The following is a 13,542-nucleotide window of genomic DNA, read 5'->3' as shown; positions in this document are numbered from 1 at the left end:
TATTCATGGGACCTTGTTTAGTCTTTAAAAAATTTGACTCTGCCTGTGTTCCTTTTAGGGTTGTTAAAAGGACTATGGCCAGTGCCCGGTCCCTGGTAGGCACTCGTTGTAGACCACTTTTATTAACAAACTCTTACTGAGGCAGATTTGACTGAGTATTCTTACATAATACTTAGGAAACATTGACTTAGTACCACTCTTGTTACTTACTTTTTAGTGGAAACATTAATGTACCTTTTTTTAAGTTTAATTAAGTAATCACACCCAACACGGGCTTGAACTCGCCACCTCAAGATCAAGAGTCGTATGCTTTTCTGACTGAGCCAGTCAGGTGCCCCTTAATGTACCTTTTTGTACCAGTGATAAGACCTAATTAAAGGACCAGTTAAAAATGAGACTTTAACATGGATCCTTGTGATTATGTAATTTAAAAAAGGAAATATTTCAGTCGACTTCTGGGAAGAGAAAAAGTATTTTCAAAGGCCAGGCTAACTAGATGACTCATTAAACATTTATTGCTTTTAGTTGATTGTCATTTCGCTTTGCGAGATTTCATGGAAGTAAAAAGATGTTTTCAGACTAGTAAATACCTCACTAAGCTGTTTTATTTTCAAATGTCTGAGGTCAACAAAGCATTGTGTGTTAGGTTTTAAAAATGAAAGTTATGTGACTTACTACCAACTGTAGTTTTATTCCATATCCTTTTACCAAGTTGGGGCTGAACACCTACCTAGTGCTTAAGCGAACTGTGTGGTGTCTTCATCCTCTATATGAAGCCCTGCAATAGTTGAGGAGGTGACTCTGTGTTTAGAAATAATGAGAAATCTCTTTCAGTGACTAATCACTCACAGAGCTTTGTATCCTCAGCAGGAGTGGCCCTGAAGGGCTAGAGTTAGGAATTTCAGGGCTTACACCAAAAGTTAAGCTTTTTGAGGGGAGGTGAGACGGGGTTGTAGGAGCTGACAAGAACCTCAAGTCCATCTTCATTACTTTTGACCAGTTATATTCTTCACTTCCACAAGAGGGCAACAGCTCTTCAACAGCCATGCTCTGGCTAAACACTGAGCCCCAGAAATGGGGACACTTTTCACCTGCAGCAGCAGGACAATCAATGACTCATTGAATCAAATGGTGTTTTAGGGGCTACACCTTAGCCTGGGGGCTACAAGGAAACATGCTGTAATAAAAATAAACCAAAACCAAAATTGGTTGCCAAGAGCAACTTCTGACTGGACTCAGAAGTTCTAGATTAGAAAGATTGCACAGCCTATATGGTCCAACTCTCCTGATAATTGAAGGCCCTTTTAAGCATCGGAAACATGGAAACCCCGGTTCTGGTGAACATGGAACTGTCTCAGGAGGCAGTCTACTTCAAGGATTAGCCTCTCTGATGGTTGGGATGCACCCAAGTCAAGTTAAACTGCCTCTGGATAACTTTACCTTTTCTTTTTTTTAAATCTTGGCCTGTCCACTAGGGCTCTTCCATGTGATAACCCTACACTGCTCTGAAGATAGTTGCCAATTTTAAGTCTTCTTCAGTCAAATTTTTCTAGTTGACCCCTCACTTTATGGGTGATGGAATTTTTCAGTAACTTAATAGGTTCTGCATCTGATCTAGAACGGGAATCTTTGTACTTCTGTTCTAAGCTTTATGTTGTCCCCAGAATAAGAAGTTTCTCCAAGAGGCTCAGCCCATGAGAATCAAGTAGTCTCTGGAACTGAAATCATGAAAACACTAAACATGATTTTTTGGACTAACTCCCATTGAGGCTAGGATGCTGATTCAAGCTTAGGCTACTGGAAATCTCAATATGCTCTGAACTGAGACATTCTGTTCTCTGGTTCTATTGTACTTTCCCCCAGGATCTGCTTATTCAGTAGCATTCAGGTGGAACCCAAGCACTAGGGAATTTCATTAATGGTTTACCTAATAGATACTCATTGTACAGATAAGACTCAAAAAGTACAGGTAAGTAAAAAGAAATAAGAATCCTATAATCCTACCACTCAGAAGAAACTATTTACAGTTTGTCATATAGAATCCCTTAACAATTATGGCTTCTTTCCCTAGATACTATGTATACCAGATTATGGGAGTTTAAACTACAAACTCTTAATACATACACTTACAAAACAGCTATGTATTTTAATTGAGTGGTTAAAATAACACGGCACATAAAACAAAAATAATTTCAAAATAAAGTTCTTTTGTTTAGATTTCTTCAACTACCATGAACACAGTACTTCTTAAAAGCCCCTTCTCATTGGTCCACTACTTCTGTCTCCTTCAGTGCCTTTGATCAAGGCCACAGTCAGGTCTGAGGAAACTTTTCCATTATGCTGCTTTCTAAATTTTTTTTTTAATGTTTATTTTTGAGAGATGGAGCATGAGCAGGAGTGGAGCAGAGAGAGAGGGAGATGCCGAATCTGAAGCAGGTTCCAGGCTCTGAGCTCTCAGCACAGAGCCCAACACGGGGCTTGAACCCACAAACCGTGAGATCATGACTTGAGTCAAAGTCAGACACTTAACTGACTGAGCCACCCAGACAGCCCCTCATTATGCTGCTTTCTATGCTCTCTTCCCCTTTTCTATCATGAGACCTCAGGAACCAGGGTGGTCAGGCTGAACCCTGTGGGAGGGTGGAGAAGGAAAGCAGGCTGAGGTTCCAGTAAAGCTAGAAGCCCCCACTCTACTTGAAGTCAGGGGTAGGGGCAGGGTAAAACCTGAAAGGTTGTATGCTCGTTTCTGGGCCACCAGAGAGGGACTTGGCCCATGAAATGTACCCCTGAGTACTTCAACAATGCCAGGCAGTTACTTGTATGTTTTGCCAAGGATTCTGAAAGATAAAAAACACAAGTATGAAAGATGTTTTAAGCCAATAAGGGCTGGTGTGGAGAAATTTAATCACAGGTTCAGGCTGCATGCCATGGTTTATAGGAGAATCTGCTTTGACAGATCATTACCTGAAGCACTCAATGTGCCCTGGACTGTTGCAGGTCATACAGTTGTAGGTCACGCAGGAGAATGGTTACTCGTGTGTGTGTGTGTGTGTGTGTGTGTGTGTGTGTGTGTGTTTTAATAGCAGCTGTACTGAGATAGAGTTTACATACCATACAATTCACCTACTTAGAATACTTGCCATTCAGTGATCTTAAGTATAGTCACAGAGTTGTGCGACCATCACAATTTTATAACATTCTGATATTCCCCCCCCCCCAAAATCCTGTACCAATGAGAAGGCACTCCCTATTTTCCCCAGACCCTATCAGTCTGTATGGATTTGCCTATTCTGGACATTTTACATAAATGGAATTATGTAATATGTAATCTTTTATAACTGCTTCTTTCACTTAACCTAATGTTTTTAAGGTTATCCATGTCTAAGCATGTATCGTGCTTCTTTTTATTACTGAATAATACTCCATTGTATGGCTATACTAATTTTGATTTATCCATTCATCGGTTGATAAACATCTGGGTTGTTTCCACTTTGTGACTCTTCTAAATAATACTGCTATGAACATTCATGTACAAGCCTTTATGTAGACATATATGTCATTTCTCTTGAGTATAAACCTAGAAGTAGCATTACTGGGTCACATGGTAATTCTGTTTAATCTTTTGAGGAACTACACAACTGTTTCCGAAGCAACTGCATCAGTTTACATTTCCACCAGCAGTGTGTGAGGGTGGGATTTTTAATACCAAAGAACGTTTTGCTTGAGAAGCGAGTAACTTCTAGAAATCTTACTTACTGTGCTTTTAAAGATGTATTTAATGCCATTTTTAAAATTAGGCCTTTATTTACTATGAGACCAACTGCTTAAATACAGTTGAAATTGAAGATATATGAATGTTGCAGCCTGCCTTTTTACTTAATTGCCTGTGAAGCTGCACTTATCAAGCATTCAGACAGTTTAATGACTGTATAATACTTTATCATAAATAGACCATATTTCCTCTATTGTTTAACACTTGAGATAGTTTTAACTCTCACTTATGCTGTGATGCATTTGTTGGTATATAAATAATTGTATTGTGAGCTATTTACTTAAGAGATTTCCAAAAGTATAGTAAAAAGAGTACAAACACTACTAAAGCTCTTGACTTATACTGGCAAACTGCTTTTAAAACATATTTATGACAACTTATGGTCCCACCATCAGTGTATGAGTGTTCATTTCATTTTGCCCACACTCACCTGAGTGTTTTTCTTTGTTAAATATAATCAAAAACAGCATCTTGATTTTAAGAAAAAAAAATTCTATTAAGGTAACATATAGACAATTACATAAATCATTAATGTATAGCTTGATGAATTTTCACAAAGTGAACACACCTATATAACCAGATGCAACTCCATGGACTGGACATTTCTAGCACCTGAGAAATTACCATCATGCTCCTTTCCAGTGACCCAACCATTCCCCACTCACTCCCCAGGAAAACCACTATCCTAACTTCTAATACCATGGAGAGGGTGTGGGGGAAGCTTTGCTAATTTAATTCATATAAAATGTATATTATAATAAATCAAGTTACCACAAATCCCTAACCTTTTTAGCCATTTGTGTTTCTTTCAGAAATCTAGGTCCTATACTTTGCAAAGATAGATTTCCTTATTTTCAGTTCAAAACTTGGGTGGGAAACAACACAGCCACATTTCTAAATCCCAGGATCTCAGATTTGACCTGGGCCAGTGTGCCATGCTTCTTAATGTCCCGTATCCCTCCTGGGAATCCACTGGGACTTTCTTATCATCTTGCTTAGGTAATGATGGGTTTTTTCCTGCCCCTCATACATCATCAAGCCAATCTCCAGAGGATACCACTCCAGGATTCTAAGCCAGTAATAGAATTTTCACATGAATGAAACATTTTACCCAAGATAAGACCACCACTAAACTCATGGATCTACCCCTGATCAACTTTTCTGTAAGTGGTGACTCCTTTCTAAAACAGGATGGAGTAAGTATCTTAGGAAGCCATTGCTCTTTCCCCACAGACCTGGGCACAAGCCTGGAATGGGAGAACTATTTTCCCATGTCTGAGAACATAGGATACTTTTCTCAGAAGATCAGGCATTTTTCTCCAGCCCTGCCTTATCTGTTCTGTTTCCTGGTCTTCCTCTTACACTGACACCCAAGAATTAACATACCACAAATGATGTCACCAAAAATTCAGGAGACTGGAGCATTTCTCTGCTGCTGCCATGTAAAGAGAAGGAATAAGAAATAGGGATTTCCTCAGAAATTCTTGGAAGATCTAAGTATATTGCTGTTTTTAGCACTATCCTTCAAGCCCACTTAAACCCACCATATCATATTGGTCTTTACAACCATCCCAAGATAGGGCAGGATAACATTATTCCCTTTTATCCAGGAAGCAAGCAAGTTAAACAATTACTTGGATTTGCTGGTAGAACAGGAACTCATGGATCCTGAAATCTAGTTGAGTGACTTTCTGTCATTCTGTACCTCTGCTATGGTTAGGAGTCCTCAGACTCTGGCAGCCTAGTGTGGATAATCATGGACTTTGGAGAACAACAGGCCTAAGAGGAAATCTATGTTCTACCACAAAATTACAAGAATTTAGGCAAGTCATTTACCATCTTTGACCCTGTTTATCATATAAATGGGGATGATACCTACTCTAAACTATTGGATTAAGTGAAAACACCCCCAAATACCTAGCAGAATATCTAGGTTTGAATCCTGACTGTGCGCCTTTCTTACTGATTGAAATACTGTTTTATCTCTGTCCCTTCATTTCTATGTCTATAATAATACACCTTTTATTTAAAAAAGAAAAGAAAAGGGGCACCTGGGTGGCTCTGATGGTTGAGTGTCTGACTCTTGGTTTCAGCTCAGGCCATGATCTCATGGTTCATGGGATTGAGCCCCAAGTCAGATGACAGCCCAGAGCTTGTTTGAGATCCTCTCTCTCCCTCTCTCTCTCTGTCCCCTCCCTACTTACTCGTGTGTGCATGTGCTCTCTCTCTCTCTGTCAAAATAAATAAATAAACTTGAAAAGGAAAGGAAAGGAAAGGAAAGGAAAGGAAAGGAAAGGAAAGGAAAGGAAAGGAAGACTTATTTTATTCATGATCAAATGATTCGCAGCTATGGAGAAATTGAATGCCCACACCTCAATGACTAAATCAATTACTTTTAGCTTCCTCAACTGTACATCAATCTGAGCAGGGCCATCCCTATAACCATCATGTGGTAATAGAAATCAAAAGTAAATGAAAACTACTTTCTAGTGCATGATCTCAAAACAATGTAGAAATATTAAGACTCCATGTTTCCTAAAAGAATTTGTGATCTTAAGCCTTAAGTGTTCAGGGGAAGCTAATACATCTCTTGTATGGCTGGTGAGATACTTTCCATTTTTATTAATGTCAGCACTGAAGCTATATATTAAGTAACTTGCCCAAGGTCACATAGATAGTACACAATTGACCTGGGTTTAATTCACAGTTTGTTCTCCAAAGACAATGGTTTTTTTGGTGAGAAGGTCATGAATAAGACCTTAAGTCTTATTAGAAAAATGAGACCTATAGCCATAAAGGTGAGTCATGCAAGTTTCTAAGTGGGCTTGTTTAGGATGGCATTCCTAAATAAAACTGTTTAAGGGAAGAAGGGTCAGGACTGGCAACTTTTTGCAAAAGAGGAAAACAAAATAGCAAAGCATAGTGACTCAGTACTGCCTTCTCTCCCCACCCACCACCACAGCAGAGAAACCTCAAGAGAGCTGCCATGGGGGTGGCTGTGTGGGACCAGGGAGGTCCAACTATCCCACTGACCAAGAAAACCTCTCATTTCTGCTAGTGATACCCACTGAGGACCAGGGCTCAGCAGGCAGAGGTGGCAGTGACTAGGGAATCCTCATAACCTCAAGGCAAGACAGGATCCTGTGGCTCCTGAGGGGCCCAGGAAGGCACAGAAGCATGTATCATCAGCTCCAAGAAGGCTTTACACTATAGGCTCCAGAGAGTTTCAGTGACACAGCACTGTCCCTTCCAAGAGAAGGTGCCCTTCCCCAAGAAGAAGTTCTCAGAAGACAGCCTTGGCCCAGCCCCAGGTGGCAGTTGGACAGCCTAAGAGAGGGAGCCCTCTTCCGAGCTCTGGCTGGGTCCTTAGACCACAAGCCCAGCCACTACTGCTCATGGTTTGATCATCAAATATGTAAAATATTGGGTGGGCCCTGCATTTCAGGTAATGCCTGGTTCACCCTCAGGTTGGGAGCTGTTAGGGGACCATGCCCTGTTAACCTCAGCCAAGACAGATGACCCTGAAAGAGGCAAGTGACCCTGCCATCTGTAGTGGCAGTAGTAAAGTGACCAGGGTAGAGAAAGAACAGATGAAGGGGATGGAAGGAGAAAGAAGGAAGGGAACAATCATGTCTCCTGCATGTCTCAGCACCAAGCCTGAGCCTTATACTGCCTCACGTTTTCCTCACACTTTATTTAGCCCACCTTCCAGGGGTGGTATAATAGGGAAAGATAGGATAAAACAGACAGAGAGGGAAAGGTTAGGACCTGAGATCCCTGGGTGGGGAAAAACACATATTTTTGGACAATGCTGGGAGTGTTTACAGCCAAACCTTCAGGCATAAGGTCCCTCTTCAGAATGTAACAGACACTACCTACTCCCACTCAGGATCCCCTCAGGAATTCAACAATCAAAATACCTAGCTAAAAAAGGTAAACCATAAAACTTATGTTATAAGAAGGACAGTATGACTAGTCTGATTCCTCACACAATGGAATAGAGCCAATCAGGAATGGACAATCCAGCACCTGGAGTTATCCTGCCAGTAAGGCTAGAACCTGAGAAGGAATGAGGGAGAAGGGAAGGGGTGCTGATAGGAACCTTATAAAACAAAGACCTTTACCTACAGTCATGGGCCTTCACTTTCGAACGCCCCCTCTCTGTAAGGAGAGCTTTCCTATTATTCTTACTTTCTGAGTTTATACTCTAATAAACTCCCTACTGCTCATTGTGTCCACCTCCTCATTCTTCAAAGTGGCAAGACAAGGAACCCCAGGTTTTGAGGTAAAGAATCCTGCAACAGTGGTTCTGGGGCTTAAACCTTTGTCCTAGGGGGAGTCTGTTAAATGTTATTATTGATGGGCACTGTGTTATATATGCTTTCTCATGATGGATCAGTAGGCATTGATTCCTATTTTACAGATGAGAAAACTGAGGCTCAAATTAATTAACCATGACCAAAGCTCCACAGAAGCTGAGTACCAACAACGGTCACCATATTTGTGCGGATTCCTAGTCCCAGGCTTTTGGAGCAGAACCCTGACTTATCTTGGGTGCTGACTTTGAGCCTGGGGTTTGAGGTGGAGCCAAATGGTATCCCTAGAGCGCCCCTTCTGCCAACGGGCCCCCCTGTGCCTTCTTATCCCCAAGTTCACGCATTGATTCTTATCAAAACCATCAAATATCCTGTCCCCATCTTATAAATTAGCTCAGATGCCACCAAGTCTGCCTGGAAGTAAACTGCCCGTTAAACAAAGAGTTGCTTGAGCCCTTCCTCCCCTCCCCCGTCACCACAGTCCTGCGGGGGCAGCAGGTATCTAAGCAAATGGTGAAACAGGACCGCAGCTGCTGCCCAGCACATTAAATGCTGTTTTTTTTAATTCCCTCTCCCACTAAGTGGTGATTACCCGGACTGCCTGGGGGCTGATCCTTCCAGCCACCTGACTTCGGTCAGTGGGGCACCCGGGAGTGCAGGAGCAGCTGGCTGGGCGCACTTCCGGCAGGGGCAGAACCGGCTATGGCAGATGCTAGGCACTGATTATTCAGGGCAGGGGTTGCACAGTGGGGCCTGCATTTGCACTTCAAAGGGGGACAGGCCCCAGTTCCCCACTCTTGGGACTTGTGTCTGTTCTGGGGAAAATCAAGTTGCTTAGAGTGAGTTAGCCATTGGGGCCCACCCCCTTCCTAATGGGAGGGTGGTTTTAAACAACACCCGGAGTTAAAGCGCTCTCCCTAAACACTCCCCAGAACCCTCCTCCTCTGTCTTGCAGCTCTTCTTGGTTGGGGTCTGTTTCGGTCTTCGCTGGGCATGAAGGGCTGTGGTGATTAGCTACCCCCCCCCCCAACATATTAATGCCCTTGATCTCAGTCCTCCCAACACCTCTTGTTATGCGTTGGATTGTGTCTCCCAAAGAGAGATATTGACGTCCTAATGTCCTAACCCCCAGTACCTTAGAATGTGACTTATTTGGAAATAGGATCATTGCAGATGTAATTGGTTAAGGTGAGGTAACCCCTAATCCAATACGACTTGTGTCCTCAGGAGGAGAGAGACACTGAGAGTGACATGTACAGACAGGAAGGCACAGAGGAGGAGGCCAGGGGAAAATGCCAGCAGAGATTGGTGTGATGCTGCCTCAAGCTAAGGAACACCTGGGGCCAGCAGAAGCTGGAAGAAAAAAGGAAGGATCCTCCCCTGGAGGCTTCACAGGGAGTGAAGCCTTGCTAACACCTTGATTTCGGGCTTCTGGCCTCCAGAACTGTGAGAAAATAAATTTCCTTTCCTTTAGGACACCCAGTTTGGGGTGCTTGTTAGGCAGCCCTAGTACAGTAATAGACCCCTAAAAGGTGGGTGGCATTATCCCTATTTAACTAAGCAGGAAACAAGTGGGAGAGTTTCCGGACTTCCCTGGGGGACCAAAGCTGAAGTTGTGGGGCCTCTGTTGTTCACATACCACTCTTCTCGGCATAGTTTCGCAAGGACCTCCCTATAAGCCCAGAGCAGTCTATTGTGACTAGAGGAGACCAGCCCTGGTGCCACCTCCACAACCCCCATCACCATGACTAACCCCATGGGAATTAAGGTGTGACCAGGGCACTGAAACCACATGATGAAATGGAAAGACTAGACAGATCAATCTCCTTTTTCCCAGGATCCCCCCTACCCCAGCTGTTTGTGAAGTCGGCCTCATGATTACTCCTGTGTCAGTCTCCTCAGCCTAACATTGGCCCTGAGTGCAGAAGCTGCCTCCCTCTCTTCCCCTGCTCTTTCTCCACTCAGTAAATGCTAACAGACTTCATCTCTTATGCAGGGTGTGGTTGGGATTTGAAAGCTATTAGCACCCTCAAGGAGCTTACAGTCTGAAGGAAACCAGGAAGGAAGATGTATTTCGACTCCTTCCAGGCTCGTGAGCAGCAGGAAGGCAGCAGTACCAAGACATGTCCTGGCCCAGAGCACAGACCCTGAGGTCATTTCTGTCCCCGCTTCTGAAATGTGGTTGTCTTCTTATGGCCTCTAGGAAATGGGGCAGTAAGAGCACTGCCGACCTGAGGCATGAGGGTCTTTGCAGGCTGTAAATGGCTACTGTAAGACCCCTCAACCCCACTCCTATGGGTGTCCTAATAGGTCAGAGTGAGGGTGCTGGGATCCAAGGGGTAGGGGGGTGACATCCCCACCCACAACCCAGGCCCCCTTAGTTACCGTGGAACAGCCCTCATCGAAGTTTCCTTTCATAAATTTTGGCCACTAGCATTCCAGGGAAGGAAGCCAGTTTGGGTAAGCTCAGGAGATACAGATTAGAGCACAAGAGGAAGAGAGACAACCAAGGGGGAACCAGGAGAAAGTGTTGTTCCAAAGGTCGTTAGCCATGCGGGGGACCTCTGCGGTGTCCCCGTCATTCAGTATGCCTGTGAAATGGGGATACCATATATCACAGTTGCCATGGCTCCTGTGGGACATGGACCTGAAGCCACGTAAGCCAATGTGCTTTTCCTAACAGGCTTCAGAGCTGCTGGGCTCCCTCATCTCTGTGACTCTGAGAGAAAGGAGGGACAGTTACTATGCCTGCCCTTTTTGGAACACAAAGCAGGAGATCCTTCCCCAGCCCAGTCCTGCTCCAGCCTTCTTTCTAGGATGCTGAAGCAGCCTTAATGATTTCTGCTTGCCTAATTAGGCTGTTGTGTGGAGAGCCCTTAGCTCTCCCCAGACCAGCCTCCCCACTGGGACAGTCATTTGTCTCTACACCTTTTTCCTTTCCTCTGTGTAGAGCACAATAGTCTGGAAATGTCTATTTCCTCTGTCATTTACTACCTGGGATGGCTTTACCAGGTAGCCATAGGGTAAGAGACTTGCCATGTACCCTCCAGGTCTCCAGGACCATGTGGGTACAGAAAGCCAGGGTCCTTGGAGTTAAGACATTTGCTCAAGGTCATTTGGGGGAACTGGCAATGGAGACCCATGGGAAATCTGACTCCCCATCCAGGCCACATCCACTGTGGCCATGTTGCTGCTGGGCCAGCTTGTGAGGCCACTGCTCAGAGGTTAACCACAGGTGAACTGCAGCCTGGCTCTATGCAACCCAACACAACACGACACAACACAGCACAATCCCCCTTAGACCTCCTTCCCTTGCCAACCCTAACTCTGGCTGGACCAGCTGCCCTGCATGTGCCTAAAGTTCCACCACTGGAGAATTGCTGGAGATATCCAGGGATCTTTAAAAAGTGTATGTCAGCTAGGCACACTGGAGATATTTAACATATGTTCCTTCTCTCCTCTGTAATTTGTCCAACTTCATAAACAAGTTTGGTTCTTGGCAGTAAGCATTACTGAGCATCTTTACAATTTTATTTTGGAATCAGGAAGAAGGGAGTTGTGAAGGTAGCCTGTATTTCAGCTTTACACAGCACTCTTAGCTTGGTCTTGGTGTCATCCATGAGGGCTTGGAGGGTGGGACCGCTAGGACTAGGATGGATATCACGCCATCCATAATGCTTTTGCTTGTGGTGCAGTGTTGTGGGAGGGTGGGTGGCAATAATAAGGGTATAGGGAAGAGAGGGAGAAGACAGAGCAGGGAACATGTAGACCATGGTGGATGGCCTAGATCCCCCCCTCTAGGAAGAGACTTTCCCACCTGCTGGGAGTGTAGTGGCTGCAACTGTCAGCTGAGTCCCTCTCTGAGATTTGCTCTTGGCTCCAGATAGCTTCCTAGCCCATAGCCACACCTCTTCTAAGGGGGCCCCAGGTGATGACTAGGATGGAGGTGAGGGAGTTGAGTAAAAACTTTGTGTCATGATCTCACAGTTCATGAGTTCAAGCCCCACATTGGGCTCTGTACTGACAGTGCAGAGCCTGGAGCTTGCTTTGAATTCTGTGGTCTTCCTCTCTCTCTGCCCCTCCCCCATTCATGCTCTGTCTCTCAAAAACAAACATTTTTTTTTCTAAAAAGTGAGAGCTTGTGTTGTGGCTACAATTAGGTCCCACACACTGGGGGCCACCGTTCTATCATATGTAAAATACAGGGTTGTTATGTAGTAAATGCAGATGCTAGCTTGAGAAGCCATCTAGCCCCCAGCCCAGTAAAGGTTAACTTCCCTTCTGCTTAGCATGGGCAGCGCCCCCTTGCCCTAACCCCCTAGCCTGCTCTATTGTACCTCTGTCTTCTTGCCTGGAAGAACTGGTCAAGCAAAGGGAACTTTGGACCTTGAACACTCAGGCTATATGTGTACCGCCTGGCTCTGGGCCCCCACTGCCCAAGAGAGTGCCAGCAGCTGATGGGTCTTGATGGCTCAAACAGTCCTGTTACTTTTGGTTTAAGGAATTTAATTTGTCTCACCTGTCACTGATTACAAACACCATCTTAAGTCTACTTACAACTCAATTAGCCCTTATTGAGGTGGTAGGGGGTGGCAGGCCCTGAAGGGAGAATACAGTGGGGACTTGGGGTGTGTGCATAAATGTGTGCTGGTGCTGGCACTGGAGAGGCTGCCCTTAGTGGGGTGGTAAATAGGATTGTAACTGGGTACCCCTGGGCATGGGGTTTTGGTCAGTGTCACAGGCTGGCTCCAGCACAGACCTGCTCCACCACACCCCCTAGCAATTCCCTCTTTGTTCCTTTCTTCTCCCAGCTGTGCCCTCTGTCTCTCCCAGGGGTTTTACCCCACAAGCCAGCTTTCTGGAGTTGAGAGCTGGGGAGAAAAGCTGAGGGTGGGGGAGACAGTCAGCTGTTCTTCAAGGGGTGGGGTTTTGCTGAGGCTGCTAAGAGTCTTGGGCACCAGTGTAGTTCAGCATAGCTGGAAGGAGTGACATTATACTAACAAATAATAATAATAATAGCAATAAATTATGATAGTAGTAATAAAAATAATAGCAATACTTTAACTTTCAGTGGGCATTATCTCATTTAATTGTCAAAAACAACTGTCTGAAGTACAGGGAAGTTAAGTAACTTATCCAACTATGTGAGGCTTGAACCCACAGACCACAAGATCATGACCTGAGCTGAAGTCGGACACTCATCCAACTGAGCAATCCAGGCACCCTGACCCAAAATTTCCTTTATAATTTTCATGTGTGGAAGGACATTTGATGTTTCAGGCTTTTTGGTGATCTTCATTGGAAGTGATGGGAGGAACTGTTTCTGAGGGAGAGGAAGGTGAGGGCTGTTGTAGGAGATGTTTGGGGCAGTAAGAGAGAAGGTGAGGTGGGAGAAGCACTGTAAGTCCCCTGTTAAGGTGTCTGTGGAGGCCCCCAGGAAAGGGAAGATTCCCA

Source organism: Acinonyx jubatus, chromosome B1 (genome assembly GCF_027475565.1).
Source record: "Acinonyx jubatus isolate Ajub_Pintada_27869175 chromosome B1, VMU_Ajub_asm_v1.0, whole genome shotgun sequence".
NCBI classification, from domain to species: domain Eukaryota; kingdom Metazoa; phylum Chordata; class Mammalia; order Carnivora; family Felidae; genus Acinonyx; species Acinonyx jubatus.
This window is presented reverse-complemented; position numbering follows the sequence as displayed.